Source organism: Typopeltis vanoorti, chromosome 4 (genome assembly GCF_054136105.1).
Source record: "Typopeltis vanoorti isolate ZY-2024b chromosome 4, IOZ_Tvanoo_1.0, whole genome shotgun sequence".
Lineage (NCBI taxonomy): Eukaryota > Metazoa > Arthropoda > Arachnida > Uropygi > Thelyphonidae > Typopeltis > Typopeltis vanoorti.
Genome location: NC_143552.1, coordinates 100,661,456 through 100,678,624, shown reverse-complemented (window position 1 = coordinate 100,678,624; position 17,169 = coordinate 100,661,456). Strand labels below are relative to the sequence as shown.

The following is a 17,169-nucleotide window of genomic DNA, read 5'->3' as shown; positions in this document are numbered from 1 at the left end:
TTTATTTAAAATAAATACAATTTATTTTAATAAATTAATTTTATTTTATTTAAAATAAAATACCTCCGCAGTATCCCCTTATTCAGTTATCCGCTGTGAACCACGGCCGAAAATATTAAATGGAAAATTCAGAAATGAACAATTTATAATTACATCGGCAAAGTGGCTATTAAAGATGCAACATTATTTCAAAGGCGAATGTTTGTAGAAACTATGAAAGTTTCGTAAGTGACCTGAGAGTTTACTAGAATACAATCCTCGGCATTCCCCAGTTGCTTTGGCTACATAAGTCAAGTAGGTAGTGAAAGCTAAAGCAATTCGGGAATATTGAGGATTGTATTCTCGTAAGCTCTCAGGTCAACTTACGAAACTTTCATAGTTTCTACAAACATTCGGCTTTGAAATAATGTTGGATCTAATATCCACTTTGCCGATGTCATTTTACATCGCCGAAACGAAGCTTTATGGTTCTTTCTTTTAGTAATAGAGAATTCATATCCCAGAGGTAGTCCAACCTCACCAGGGCAACTCGTTGCAAAGGAAGAAAAAGCTACACGCACCTTGCAGCCTTTTGAAAATCAGGAATATCAGCTATTGCGCGCCGTTCTGAGTAGTTCTAGGTTATCAGATCGACTGTCGCCCTGCTTGTGTTCAAGTAACCCTTATTTTACTTAATAATGGACCAAAAGCGCAAGATGCTGGCAATTTGAATATGAAATAGAAGCCTTAAAAAAATAAAATAAATAAAAAACGTATGCTGTGGTTGTAAGATTCCATTCATTCACCATTCACATTCCGGCAACTTTATTACAGTATGTTGTTATACTTGTTCTATTTTATTATTAATTATTGTTGTTAATCTCTTATTGTCTCTAATTTATAAATTGAATTTTATCATAGATATGTATGTATAGGAAAAGCCATACTGTATACAGGGTTCGGTACTACTATCTGCGGTTTCAGGTATCGGCAGAAGAGTCTTGGAACGTATACACCGCGGATGGGGGGGGGGGAGCTATTGTATGTCATTTAAAGATTTTAATAATAATAATTTTTTTCAATTCAATCAAACTTTATTATTTATATATAATATGTAATACATTAGATGAACACAATTGTGCATAACAGATATTTGCACGTACATAATGATTTTTTTAAAATAATAATATAATAATAATAATTGTTTCCAACATATATTATTATAATATTAACAATGATGATTATTATAGTTTTGTTTTGCATTTTTACACAATAACAACAAATACTATTTCTCTATATAATAATTTTTTTGGAATAATGATAATTTTTTCTGTTATTATCATGCATATGTACAATTAAGACACATTACATTTTCTGTTCTTTACAAAATTCTGTACACAGTTTAGAGCAGCGTTTCTCAAAGTGTGGTACGCGTACCCCCGGGGTACGCTAAAGGTCTTCAGGGGTACATGGAAATTTTCTGCTATGCATCGTTATATTATATGCAATTAAAGACAACTGGAATAAAAACAGCACTAACTGATGAATCACATCTCCCCTCCAACAGAAACTGCTGTATAGACTCAAGCAAAACCATGTGTTGCCGGTGCAACATATGGTTTTGCTTGACACCACTCCGTCGCGAACGTGTTAAAACTAAGAAATATATAGTGAATGTGTTTTAGGTATTATGGAATTCGGTTGAAGTGAATTAGCATTTCAACTCAACTGTTGAAATGCTAATTTTTCTTTGATTCGCTCTATCTTTTTTTAATACCCTACCGCTTCCTCATAGCTACTCTACATAGTACCTCTTCATAGCTGCTCTACATATCTCAAGTCTTGTAAATTACTGGTAATTTTTGCTTGAAATAATGGGAAAGAAGATGAAGCTATTTGGGTAGATGACTTTGTGGGGGGGGGGGTGGGGGGGGGGGGGGGTGGGGGGGGGGGGGGGTGGGGGGGGGGGGGGGTGGGGGGGGGGGGGGGTGGGGGGGGGGGGGGGTGGGGGGGGGGGGGGGTGGGGGGGGGGGGGGGTGGGGGGGGGGGGGGGTGGGGGGGGGGGGGGGTGGGGGGGGGGGGGGGTGGGGGGGGGGGGGGGTGGGGGGGGGGGGGGGTGGGGGGGGGGGGGGGTGGGGGGGGGGGGGGGTGGGGGGGGGGGGGGGTGGGGGGGGGGGGGGGTGGGGGGGGGGGGGGGTGGGGGGGGGGGGGGGTGGGGGGGGGGGGGGGTGGGGGGGGGGGGGGGTGGGGGGGGGGGGGGGTGGGGGGGGGGGGGGGTGGGGGGGGGGGGGGGTGGGGGGGGGGGGGGGTGGGGGGGGGGGGGGGTGGGGGGGGGGGGGGGTGGGGGGGGGGGGGGGTGGGGGGGGGGGGGGGTGGGGGGGGGGGGGGGTGGGGGGGGGGGGGGGTGGGGGGGACATGTGTATCTTCATTCCAGTTGAATATGGTAAGCAAATCAGTGTTTGTGATATTGGTTATGACAGATCTTGAAGCTTTAATGACTTGATTACTATGGAGTTTCTGAATTAAAGAAGATGAACATTGATTAATGTCCTTATCAAAACTCTGAATATAATTTGAAAACAGAGGTCACTGATATAAAGAAGAGAATATGGGTGATGGTACAGAATCCTGGGTATTAAGCATTGATAAACAAATATGAGAACTATCATCCATCATGACAAGCAAAGAAAAAAAACTACCAGAAAGGAAGCTGGCAATTCAATCACAAAAGACATTAGGAAGACAATAAGATCATGTCTTGCAACGACGGTACCCTTTAATTTGATCGACCTGATTTCAAATTCCATAATCTGAAGAACATTTATAAGCTTTTCAAATAAGGTGAATTAGTCAGTCTCATATGGAGGACATTTTCCTACAAGAAACTCCAAGGTTTCTGCCCCGAAAGCTGTCAAACTATTCTAGTGATTAATAGACATAATACATTGACCATCATAGCATTGATATCCTCTGCCATATTCCAAACAGCAGAATTCAACTAAACATACACATCAGATAGTAAGATTTGTAAGGATTTGATTAGTCCAAAATGAGGGTTCTCAGTGCAGTCCCAAATGGTTATTTTTGTAATGGATCTTGTTCAGTGGATACTCTAATTTAAGTCAATACGAGTATGGTTCCCGAAAGCATGGTGTTTAAGGCGGTTTAGTGCTTATCTGATGGTGACCTGCTTTGGTATGGCAAAATGGTGCCAATGTCTTGGTCCTTAAGATAGGTAGAGTTGTAAAGCCCTTAATTATTATTATGTGACACCTCAAGGGAGTCCAAGGACTCATCGAGGGAGAGTGTGCCAACAGCATCGAACGATTGAACACCTTCCAACTACAAACCGCCTCAAACTTGCTTAACTTTTTGCGAGCCATTAGTGGCAAATGCTCTACCAATCGACCAACCTTTGTTTCGTATAACAATCGTGATATTCAATTGAACTAATTAACTTATGTAGTAATCTTTTTAAAAAATGCTTCTGGAAAAAAATATGGTTAAAAGAATTAGTTACGGAAGTTGGGTTGCATATGGTTTGTCTTTTGTTATTTGAGACGTTTTCTCGTGATATTTACTGTGGCAGCGCTGCCTTTTCCAAATAAATATTGCAGTGCCAATTAAATAATAATTACAATATACATTTTATTTAAAAAAAGGAAAAAAAAGAAAATAGGTCGCCGTTTAATTTGATTTATAATGTGTTTATTTCTCGTATTTGTGTAAATTTTCATTAAGTGATATTTAGTCTATAACGGCAATCATTTTCCTTTAAGGACTTGTAGGTCAATATGTTTTTCAGAAATGTTTTAGTGTTGTACGAAACATGTTTGTTTCGTAAAGAAAAATTTCACGTAATTATTTGTAAGTGTGAATGATCTATGTTGTCGCGAGTTGCTCATCAAACAGAAGCTGGAGTTCCGAAAATGATGTTCTGAATTGGAAGTGTGATTTGTATTTAGAATTAACACGTGATTACGTTTCGATCATGAATTAACAGCTAAATGAGTTTTTATGGTGGCCCATGTTAAGTTACCATGCTAATGTTTAGGATAGTAAACAATTCTTCAATTTTAAAGCTATCAGTTATGTCCTGTTTGTTCTGCATGCAATATATGGTATGGTTGTAATTTGTTATGGCATTTTGTGCTTAACTTTTTCACGTGAATTTGATCTCATAGTAAAATCATGCAATACAAGCACATGTATACGAATTTTTAGAAATGTTAGTTGATAAGTGTCTTGATAAGTGAGATCAGGAACCTGTGAGATTGCTGTCATTGACCTGAACAAAGTTTATAATTAAGCAAAATTATTTCATCTTGAAAAAGACATATAGAGTAAATGTTGTTTGTGCAATGTCCAGTTACTTCGTGAGAAACAGGAATTGTCCATCAAACGAACAGGTAATGTATCGAAATTACCTAACTAGGTTTAATCAATCTAGGTTACGAATATATTTTATAATTTCGCTTCGCTTAAGTTGTATTCTAAATAGAAGTCAAATTTTACTTTGAAATTGTGTCTAGAGTCTTATATTTGCTGAAACCAAAATGCATTTTGGTTGTACAACATTTTTATTAGTTTTGATGTTTCTTATGTTTTTATTTTTTAGGGTTACATAGAAATTTTTGCATTATCTACTCAGTGTAACATCTGCCCCACACATACATCCCGTTGCATTTCTGATTTACATTATTTATAACATCTTATTAATACAGGTATAACATTCATTGCAATCATTTTCACAGAGAATTTTAATTTAGGTATTATTATTATCTGAGACCTCCAGGGAGTCAAGGACTCATCGAGGGAGGCTGTAAATTCAGCTATCATACCTTCCCTTAAATTCATTTACACTAGATGCACTCACTACCCATAAGGGCAAATTATTCCACTTACTCACTGCTCTCTGGGAGAAAAACTTAGCTCTTAATCCTTTCTTGACTGAGAACAACCTTAACTTCCATGGATGCCCCTGTTAATTTCATCTTTTGAAATGCTATAACACCCATTCAAAAGTTTATAGACCTCTATCATATCACCACTCTTTCTCCTGTTAACCAGAATCTGTAATCCAAATACTCACAATCTGTCCTCATAATCTAAATCCCATAATCTGGATATAATCTTTATAACCCTTCTTTGCACCCTTTCCACAGCTTCTTTATCCCTTTGTAACCTGGAGAGACCAAATCTGTGCACAGTAATTCAAGTGTGGTCTTATCAAAGCCTTATAAAGAAGTAAAATTACTTCCTTATCCTTACATGTCAAGGTTTGCTTCAACATAGCAATTATCCTCTGAGTTGTATTTCCAACTTTTGCTATGTGACCTTTGAACTTTAAATTCTTATTCATCAATAACCAAGATCCTTTGCCTCTTCAGTTTCTTGTAGCATAACCCTGCTAATATAATATGCCGCTGGAACTCTAATCACGCCAAAGTGCATAACTTTACACTTACTAACATTAAACTGACAGCTATTTTTGTTTGCCCAGATTTCCAGTCTATTCAAATCATTTTGTAATTGCTGAATATCAGTAACATCCCTGATTGCCCTGCCTATCTTTGCATCATCAGCAAGCAATTGCAAATCCGATGATAGACCCTGCTTCATGTCATTTAGGTATAGATTGAACAATAATGGCCCAATTTCAGTGAGTACCTGAAGGACTGAACCTTGAGGTACTCACTGGTTACCTTAAATCTGGCAGATTCACATCCACTGTATATCACTTTTTGATATCTGTCTGTCAACCATCCCCTGAACCAAGTCAATAGATTATGTTCCAATCCCATATTCTCCAGTTTACACAACAGTTTATCATATGGTATCCTATCAAATGCCTTAGAAAAATTCAACATTATCATAGTGTATCCATTCCCTTTATCCAACACGGCCGTAACATTGTTATAAAATATGAGCAAATTGCTAAAACATGACCTTCCTTTAGTAAACCCAAACTATTCCCTGCAGAGTATAGAATGCTTGTCTACCCATTTCTGTATGCGAGTTCTTACCAACTTCTCTAAAATCTTCACTACCACACCAGAGATACTAATAGGTCAGTAGTTCGACACATTAGTTTTTGGTGGAATGATAATTCCATTCCACCCTTGTGCAATGGAACTATCATACATTCCTTCTATTCCTGTGGTATCATTCCTGAGCTGAGACTCAAGTTATACAAATGTGTGAAAGGCCTAGCCGATTCAGCTGAACATCCCTTTAACAAACGGGCAGATATTCCACCTGTCCCTGTTGACAAATTCTTATCCAGATTATGCAAGAGCTCTTCAACCTCATTTTCATGAACCTTCAACTCTTCATCCAACTTAGCAGTAGCACTGTGCACCATGCTACATACACCTGGTTGATATATCTTAGCAAAGTGAGCACTCATTAACTGAACAATCTCCTTAGCTTCCAACACCCATGTACTATCTGCATTCAATAAAGTTATTCTTCCACGTTCATTCTTTCTTTTGCTTGCGGCATAACGATAAAATTCTTTTGGATTGCCTTTAGCTTGCATGGCCAATTTATTTTCGTACTCCGTTTTAGCTTTTCTTACAATACTCGTTACTTTTCTGGCCTGAGCTTTATATATTTCATAACTCTTCTCACAATATTCTTTCCACATCTTCTTCTTCTTGTGGACCTCTAGCTTAGTAAGGCTGCACATCCATTTCACTCCCAACCATATTTATTCTTTGAACACTAGGGATACATTCAGATACCACCTCATTCAAGCACGTTTTCAAGATTCCCATGCATTGCTGATATTTTTTCCATTCAGTAACTGATACCCTGGAACCAAAGTTAGTATTCTTCTAAGTTGATCATAATTTCCAGCTTTGTAATTCAGCATGTAGCCTGATTTAATCGGAGCTTCAATACAAGTAGATACTTCCCAAGAAAGAACAGCATGATCACTGCTATCAATTGGTGGTAAAATAGCCATATTCTTGACAGAGATCCCTTCTGATGCTATGAGCAAATCCAACACTCTTTGACCTCGAGTTCCTTCTTTCACATGCTGCTTGAGAAAGTTATCTCGCAACAATTTAATAAATTCCTGTTCTTTCTTATCATGAGATTTCTCTTCTACCCAATCAATGTTTGGAAAATTAAAGTCACCCATAATGATCATTCACTTGGTACCCATAAGGCTAAATTGGCGATGCATTTCTTCATCCCCTTATTATTGTTGTTATTACTACACAGCATCTCGGTGTGGTTCAAGACTCATCACAAGGAACTACCCCACACTAAGCTGCACATAAACTTCCAAAGTTAGATATACCAAACTGTAAGAAATTGAATCGCAGCTTAAATTTGAACCTGTGATTATTGGCTGTCATAGTACATACCTGCTCTCCAGCCAACATTTTACGAAGTAAAATGTTGGCTGGAGAGCAGGTATGTACTATGAACCCTGCTATGGACATGGATGTTTGTAGAACCTTGTTCTGGATGTGCTTGTGTACTTTCTTGAGTTTATAAGACTTTTTTTTTAAAGTTATTTGAAAACTTTCTTTACATTTACTAAGCTCTCATATTTCTTTAGACATGTAGGTTGCTGATTTAACTTTTTGGAGAATGACTGGAAAGTGGAAGAGACTCATCCTTTACTTGCCAGTAGCTCTGCTGAGGAATTGTTAGATGATTTCCTTTATATTAAGTTCTCATAGGCCTTAGAATTGTTGGTGCCATGGATCACCCGAGAAACTAAAATCTGCTGTTGATTGGTATTTGCATCCATAATATTGAGGGGATGCAATCAGACTTAAGCTAGTATTCTATTCCTCTATTCCTTCTCAGAAAAAACAATTTTGTATCATAAATTTTATATTAACTACTGTAGTGAAATCTTTTTCACACAAGCAGATCTCTTGATGTGTCACTCATTAAGGATTGAAAATTTATCTATTCTGAATAAAAATAGTAGTGATGGAATCATCATTTCATATTTTTCTCAGTACAGTATTTTTCTCTTGTCAAAAAAACAAAAATTGTGTCAACATTTTTGTAATACTTCTGAATTCTCTCGTTAATATAATATACTTATATTAATTAACCTGTACACCCCTTGAGGGTACATGGCAGGAATTTGATGATGATGATGATGATATTAATTAACCCTTTTACCGTTTTAATATTTTTAATAATAACTAGATACCATTAATAAAATTTCATTGCATTAAGGTTCTTTCAGCATTATCATGCATTTTTGAAGACCACATTTTTGTGATTATTTTGCATTATAAATTCTTTTTAAAAGTAAATTGTTGTTTATGGGAAATAATCATGGAGGGAATTGGTTCGACAAAAGAAACAGGCATGATTTGAAGAGAAAGGTAAATGTAGTGGGTTTGAAGTTTACTGAGAATGGATGAGTAGTAGTAGATTGTTGCTCATTCTGTAGCTGCATTCCATTCCAGTATCTGAGAACATCATTCTATAACTGGAAAAATCTGGGATTTTATGACAGGTAAGCAGTTTGGGAAAAAAAGTAACCTGCTGCAGAAGAGAAAGCTGAGTCTCAAGGTTGTTGAGATAGCTGTAAGTTATTATTGTTCAAAGAATAATTTTCCTTTTGTTTCAATGACTTAGATGTTATTAAATATGATCAGATGGAAAATATTTTTCTTCATGAGATAGAATAGTGTTTTTACAACTTCTACTCCTCATTTTCTTGGTCAGATTACTGTTTGCCAGTAGCTCCAATGAAGGAATTGTTAGATGATTTACTTTATATTAAGTTATCATAGCCCTTCAAATTGTTGATGCTATGGTTTACTTCTGATAGCAGAAAGAATCACTGAAATAATTCTCATTGGTATGGAAACATTTATTCCCCACTCCACTCTAAATTCTTGTACCTTATCTAAGCCGGGTTCTCTCACAGGTGTGCCAAGGCTGTACAAAAGTAGGCAGGCATATCGCAACTGGCTTGTACCCAAAACTCCAACTTCCTATACAGCCTACACCAAAGCCCAGAACAGCTGCAAGAAAATTATCACCACATCAAAAACTGATTTTGAGATAGCTAAAAGCAGGAAACTTGCATCATGGCAACCGTGACTTCTGTACTTTAGCCAAAGAGCTACTGGCTATAACTTCTGCCCCCCCCCCCCCACTACTCCCACCACTATTACACCCAGATGGTACTATTACATGATCATCCACAGAAAAAGCCAACCTCCTGGCTTCCTATTTCTTCCTCCATTTCTCACATAGCTAATCATGGTAAATGTCCCCAAACCATTCCAGGTGCTCAACACCACGGTGGACCTTTTGTCAGAAAGAGATCAGAAAAATTTTGTTCAAACTGGATACCAAAAATTCACTTGGCTCCGATGGCATCCCTCCAGTTGTTATAGAACAATAGCTATATACAGGCAATCCCTGGGTTATGAACGAGATACGTTCTTGAGAACGTCTTTAAGTCAAATTTGTACATAACTTGGATCCCTGATGAACAGCGCAAATGCGGTAATAATAACAATACTATAATGGCTCATATGTGGCAATGGTAATACAGTGTAATACTGTAATAATAATACCACCCCCCCCTGTACTGCAATAATAAGTTACAGAAACTTGTGCCTTTCTTTTAATTCAAACAAACAGAGCATAAAAACATACTGATAAGAGAAATTTCAAAAAGAATATTAAAGGTTGCATCAATGTCTTGCTTACTGGAAGGGGCATTTCTGAGGCAAGAAGGTAGGCTAACATTAATCTGAAGATGATGATAGAGAGGATAGACCTGGTGTTAGAGAATCAGGATTTGATTCTTTTTCTGGAGGAAGGGAGCTTACCACTGAAGTTGGTTTCTTGAAAAAGGTATCTAGGATTGTTTGCACAACCTTTTTCTTTCTTTCATCATAAATGGCCTTTTAGCAGCTGATGTTCTCATTAACTGCACAGTAATCCTTTGTAAACCGCTGAATGTTAGGATCTTGCTCCTCAAGTTTAGCAATGAGACAAAAAAAGGCTTCAGCTAATTCTTTTGTCGTAAACTTTCTTGGCTCTGGATCTTCTGATTCTTCATGTTCTTGTGTTTCTATCAGCTGCTTTTCTATCTCCATAAGGTCTTCATTGGTTAATTCTTGTGAATAGGACTCTAGTAAGTCAATGACATCGTTTTCATTGATATCCAATTGCAGTGCATTGGATATTTTCTTGCTTCAGCGATGTCTTCTGTGAAGTCATGAAAATCATCACAGAATTGACAGTTTGTTCCACACCCCCTTTAATTGTTGATTGTTTCACTTACTCCCAAGAATCAGCAATGTTTTTGATGGCCTCATGGATGTTGTAATTCTTTCAGAACTCTCTCAAGGCCATCATATCATCTTCCATATCCCTGACTACTTGCGGGAATGTACACCATAAGTAATAAGCCTCAAATGCAGAAATAACTCCCTGATCCATTGGCTGTAGTAATGAAATTGTGTTGGGTGGTAAAAATATGACCTTTACATTAGGGTGAAAATCATCTAAAGATGTTGGATTCTGCTTGTGCCGGACATTGTCCAGCACAAGCAGAATTTTAAGGGAAATTTTCTTTTACGAACAATAACATTCCACAGCAGGAATAAAAGAGTTCAAGAACGAATCTTCAAACATAGCAAATGTGACCCAGGCCCTTAAATTTTACTTCCAAATAATGGGAGGAGCTGCTTTAATAATGCAGTTAAGGATGGGTTTGTTTACATACATGTTTCTATAAAAGAAACTAATTCCAGATTATTAATTTTATTATTTAATTATTAATTATTCTTATGGGGAGCCTTGGGAGCTCGTTCGTAAGTACGGAATGCCGTGAGTTGGGTCATCTGTAACCCAGGGACCGCCTGTGTATAGAATGTTCTGTGTGTGTGTATATATATATATATATTAAAATAGAGTTGAATGACTTAAACCGAGAGTTAGGTAAAAAAAAAGGGGGTTTAATAGTAAAACACGACTAGTTTCGGCTTATAACAGCCTTCATCAGGTGACTAATAAAAGAAAAGAAAAACCACTAAACACTGAAGGTTAAAAAACTATGAACAACATAGAGAGTCTCTATACATAATTAGCATGAAAACGTAGTTGTATTTAAAGCTCTTCTTTTGTTTGTTGCATTGTTGGGAGAGTGCATGCTTGCAGCATCACGTGAATGGCAGTACATGATTACTGCTGAATAATTATCTGGGAAGTTGTAGCTCAAGTTATTATTTAGATGTTCAGGTTTGAGGATGATTTCCCGTGATTCTATGATTTTTCTCTCCAATTCATCATGGCAACGAAAGATGTTGGTAGATCTTCCCAGTGGACTGTATGACTTGGGTTTTCATCATTAGGATCAGCCAAGAAAAGGATATGGCTTGATAAGGCACTGGCTCGCTGTCTCTTGCAAGCAATGTTCCTCACGTGTTCCTCCATACATAATTCAATAGATTTGTCCGTCTGGCCAAAATAAGGAATATCACAATCACACCATATTTTGTACACACCAGGATATTTAAGATGATGATGACAAGGTTTTGGGTGGCTTATTAAGGAGCGGATTTTTGGAAGTGGAGTGAACAAAGTTCTGATAGCGTATTTTCTTAGAACCTTGACTAATTTTTGTGAAACTGAACTTAAGTAAGGAATAGATATATTGCCTTTAAATGTATTTATTTCTTCTGTGTGATGACTAGGAGGATTAAGAAGGAATTTTCAATAATTCTTTTAGAATATCCATTAAATGTGAAAGTAGTTTTGAGATAGTTGATTTCTTTTTGAAGTTCTTTTGGGTCATCAAGAAGAGAGCGAGCTCTATGTCCCAAGGTAGCAATTATTCCAAATTTTTGGGGAGGGAAGTGATGGGTCTGATTATGAAGATATCTGTTGGTATGTGGCTTTTTATACATCAAAATTTTAAGTTTATCAGAAGAGCGGGTCAGTTTTACATCTAGAAAAGGCAGGGAACTATAAGTTTCAAGCTCGGCTGTGAACTTTATATTTTCATATACCACTTACGTTGTCTGTCGCAAATCCTAGATGGAACTTCATTAAAGCAAACTGGAAGAACTTTGCTGAACAAGTAGATCATTTACTGGCTATAACTTCTACCCTCCTTCCCTACTCCCACCACTATTATGTCCAGATGGTACTATTGCATCATCACCCACAGAAAAAGCCAACCTCTTGGCTTCTTATTTCTCCAATTCTCACATAGTTGATCATGGTAAATGTCCCCAAACCATTCCAGATGCTCAACACCATGGCAGACCTTTTGCCAGAAAGAGATCAGAAAAGATACATGGAATCATCTTCGGAAATTTAAATAGGAGGCCCTTGTTTCATACTGTGTCATATACTGATGTTAAGTTAATAAACATAGCAATAGATTTCAAATGTCTCTCAAAACCATTCTCAATCATTGATGTAAGAGCCAGTACTTGTTCACAACATCCTCTTCCTGGTCGGAAGCCTGCTTGCTCAGGAGGTATTAGAATTGTTTGTGATGGGAGATATTCTGTTTTATATAATTGTTTCCATAAGTTAAGAGTAACACTCATAAGAATTATGGGTGCTAGCTCCTAGTGATGGATATTTGCCTGGTTTTAGAATAGTTATTTTCATTCTTCTAAAGAGAAAAGGAAGATTTCCTGAAATCAAGATGTTATTCTTAGGTTAGTTAACCAGTTTATGACATTTTTGCCACAATTTTTAAAAAAATTCTGTAAAAAAATTCCATCTTGGCCATTTTTAAGTCTTTTGATAGCCTCATTTACCTCTTCAATGGTGAGTGGTCTGGAAGGGGGTAAGGTTTGGTTTTAAGGATTTCTTCAATTTCAACAGTTGTATGTTGATGTCTTTTACAGACTGGCAGTCATAAGGGTGTTTAGAAGTCACAACTGTATATTTTGCCTTCCCTTCGAGAGGGCAGAAGAGAAGGATCCTTGCTGCGGAGATTGGATCTCCCCAACTAGGACTATGCTTGTCAACTTGAATGTGTAAAATTGATATTTTCAACTGTCTCAATCCATTTCTTTCTCCTTGCATTATCCAAGAAGTTCAGGAGATCCTCAGCTACTCTGTGGTCCTTTTTTTCTATAAATTCATGGTAGAGGTTGTTGCTATCACTATTCCAACCTAGAATATATTCTTTCTGTAACCTCTATGGATAGTTCTCTTTGCAGCTCCTTTAATCACTCTATAAATCTGCTGTAATTATCCACCATCTACTTGTTCAGCAAAGTTCTTCCAGTTTGCTTTAATGAAGTTCCATCTAGGATTTGCGACAGACAACGTAAGTGGTATATGAATTCCTAGAGAATATAAGATTGGTCTATGCTGACTAGTTGGGAAAGGCTCAAGAACTTTTCTATTTATGCTTAGACTTTGATGATGATCCTTGGTTACAAAGCAAAGATCTGGAGTGTATCCTCTTTGCCATTTAGCAGAATGGAAGGAAGATCAAGACCTTAACATCTTATATTCAGTTAAGGTACTGATCTTCCTTCCATTCCACCAGCTTTTCATTGTTACAATAATTTTCATTATAACCCCATAAATTGTGATGGCTATTGAAATCTTGCAGTATCGCATGTGGATGTTGTAGATTGGTTGGAGGGGGTGGGGGAAATCAGGCCAAGTGGCATTCAGGGGTTTATAGATTTTCATGACTGGTATCAGCTATTTGGATAGTTGCTGAAAATATGCCGTTGTTGTTAGGAGTTTACAGCTCTCAATATCTTCTTTTATGTGTGTTGCAATTCACATTTAGGATGATTAATTGAAGCATTTAATCTGAATCCTTGAATTTTTCCTCTGGACTGCAATTGTTTAGCATTTTCATCTTGAATAGCTAGAACATCCACTGAATGGATTGATAGCATTTTAGATAGAAATTCACTTTTTACTCTACTCAAGACTTCAATATTGAATCGGCATATCTAAAGTGAGCATCCTATTTGTCTGGTAGAATGAAATAAATCGATCTCACTTTTTTTTGGCCAGGAGCCCTAGATGAGAAGTTCGGCACCATCTTTGCTTTAGACTATTTGGCGTTATCCAGGGTGCACCATGTGGAGACAGTTTACATTAGACCCCTTGACACTATTATAATGTGGATTGAAATTTAAAAAAAAAAAAAAAATATATATATATATATATATATATATATATATATAATAAAATTAGTTTAATCCTTTATCCAAGTGTGAGCAAACAAAGTTTGCACCTGAAAGTATCTTCAGGACTGGGTTAAAGTGGTACAACACTAGGGCAACTCATTGCAAAGGTGGAGCAAGCTACCAACAATCCTATCTCAGTATCTCCTATAATGCAAAACACATATCCTTGCAGATATGTCTAATGTTATGCATTAAGGGAAGGCCCACTACCCAGACTAGTTTCGACCTTTATTGAGGTCTCTTCAGTGGGAGCCAGGCCCAAGTAGAGATACCAGGCAGAAGCATTAGCAGGTCATCTCTACCTATAGGAGTTGCCAAATGGTGTGCCACCCTTTTTTTAATAAATTACTCTGGATTTAGAGAAAGATGTTGAAAGTTTATTTTTCACTTGGTTAGAGTATAATAAAATTAGTTTAATCCTTTATCCAAGTGTGAGCAAACAAAGTTTGCACCTGAAAGTATCTTCAGGACTGGGTTAAAGTGGTACAACACCAGGGCTCCCACTAAAGAGACCTCAATAAAGGTCGAAACTAGTCTGGGTAGTGGCCCTTCCCTTAATGCATAACATTAGACATATCTGCAAGGAGATGTGTTTTGCATTATAGGAGAGTTGGTAGCTTGCTCCACCTTTGCAGTGAGTTGCCCTGGTGTTGTACCACTTTAACCCAGTCCTGAAGATACTTTCAGGTGCAAACTTTGTTTGCTCACACTTGGATAAAGGATTAAACTAATTTTATTATACTCTAACCAAGTGAAAAATAAACTTTCAATATATATATATATATATAATGTTTTTTTTTTTTTTTTTTTTTTCATTTTAAAAGTTAAAATGCATTATTTTTTTTTTATTAAACTTTTTTTATAACATGCACACAAGTATCAAATTACACGATGCTGGTTCTGTGTACTATAAATACATGCTGTTACCATGTGTAAGTGTCGTGACGTTCTATTTTCATGTTGTGTTCTAATTTACCATCTAGTTTCAAGTCACTCTTATAAATAAAATAACTAGTTGCGAATTGATCACCGATCCAAAAGTAGGGAAATTTATAATTATACTGCGCCACCCTATTTTTAGATTAGTCTATATAAAATAGTAGGATCAATTCTTAATTAAGTTAGCAGTCTTCTCATTAGGCTGAATCATATATTATTATTCTACTTGGGGCACCCGCAAGATTCGAATTTTTTATGAACTGTGCAATAAAAGGGGAGTTCAGGCAAGCACAATATTTAGATTAACAAAATAAAACATTTAATATACGATATATAGCAAATACATGAATTCTACTTTTAAATGAAACAATACAAATAACTTAATACATCTTGCTAAGTCACTCATTCCAATTCAATGTTCTAAACTTTAACATACAATTCACTGCTTCAAAATTATAAATTTTCTTAATTCAAGTTAATAAAACAAAACTTCTCATTTGATCAGTCTGCACACATCTATCAGTTGTACTTAATGTTTAAATTCACAGCAGGCACTAATCAAGGTAGACATTAATCCAAGCAATCTTATTTCGGACCTTGAACTTCGAAGATACGCTATAGTTAATGTTAGAATAAACAAACTACTCTTACCAGATACAATCTTCTATACATCAATTTATTGCGAGCACACTTATGAATTAACTTATTTGAGCTAGCGGAACATTAAATAAAATTCTCCAACGCTTTAACTGAACTACTGTTAATCGCGCTTCACTACTCTAAAAAGCAGCAATAAGGTACTGATATCCTTGTTTACTTTCCTGCAACTAGTTAAATTCATTATAATTCTTCTCAGGGCAACATAGAATTAAGACGTAATCCTAAATTAACTGGAACTAATCGGAATTTCCCATTGAATGTCCAGTTCTTTATTTATCCGATTACGACATCAATTTTCCTCTATAATAACAGCTGATTTCACTTGCAGCTGAGTATAAGATTCGCTACGTTTCTTGCTTACTTCTAAACACTATGCTCTTGAATTTCTGCCCTAAAGAATTTACAATTTTCTTTCACTTCCTTGCTTATATCCTACTTTCCTTCAGGCTCCGCAAAACTCTTCCCTTTTCTTTCTATAAAATTCTTATTGCCTCCCTTTCTCCTTTCTGGTTCCCAGGTTATGCACTCTTCCACTCGTGCTTGTTTATTTCATGCGTCTCCATAACAACGCATGAACGCAAACATTTTGCTAATGTAATACAACGCTCTACTACTACATAAGTGATTACATAACGTTAAATTTTCACAAATAAGAATAAACAGAATATTTGAGCTACTTAATCAGCTCTTTCATTACGTGTACAATTATTTATAATACACTTTTCGTTACTTTACATATATATTCTAGTTATCATAAATTTCTACACATATTATTATTTAATAAATTAATAGTAGGTTAAGTTTAGAACAAATATTTAAATAGTAATTCTTAATTAAGGAACAATAAATAATTTTTATACAAATTATGATTAATATATAATAAGCAACGTTAAATGTGAATAAAAAAAATAAATTACACAACATAGTTTCATTCACAATTTAACATAAGTATGGTCAGGAGATTGCACAATGGTCTGGCCGCCAGTCGCTCTAGCTATTTAGCATGACCCAGGGTGAAGAGATCGCGGCTGCACAGATCAAGTTCTCAGCTTAACAACCTACATTGAAGCAGGATTTCAAAGATGCCTGAAGACTGCTGCAGTCTTTATTGACTTAACAACAGCTTACGATACTGTTTGGAGGGAGGGACTCATATATATAAATTTCTTAAGGTCATCCCATGTAAAATATGGAGCCATTTCCTAAACAACTTACTGTGTGATCGATATTTCAAGGTAGTCACCAGAGGAAACATCAGTAAACAGAGAGTGCTTAAGAATGGATTACCTCATGGCTCAGTGCTCGCACCACTGCTTTTTAGCCTTTACATCGCAGATATTCCTGAAATAGCCAGCAGGAAGTTTGCTTATGCAGATGATCTAGCTTTGGCAATCAGCGACAA

General features: G+C 36.8%; 1 protein-coding gene across 2 annotated transcripts in view; it reads left to right on the top strand.

The window, feature by feature from the left end:
• The first annotated feature begins 3,506 nt into the window (after positions 1 to 3,506).
• The window catches only part of DCAF12 (DDB1 and CUL4 associated factor 12-like protein), a 172,876-nt gene continuing 159,213 nt past the window's right edge, over positions 3,507 to 17,169 (top strand). Inside the window, exon 1 of one of the 2 annotated variants that reach the window (XM_090391379.1) lies at positions 3,507 to 4,388. The gene's annotated coding sequence lies outside the window, so the exon portion shown is untranslated. The remainder of the gene's footprint in view (positions 4,389 to 17,169) is intronic. The other variant, XM_090391380.1, reaches the window with a different exon arrangement.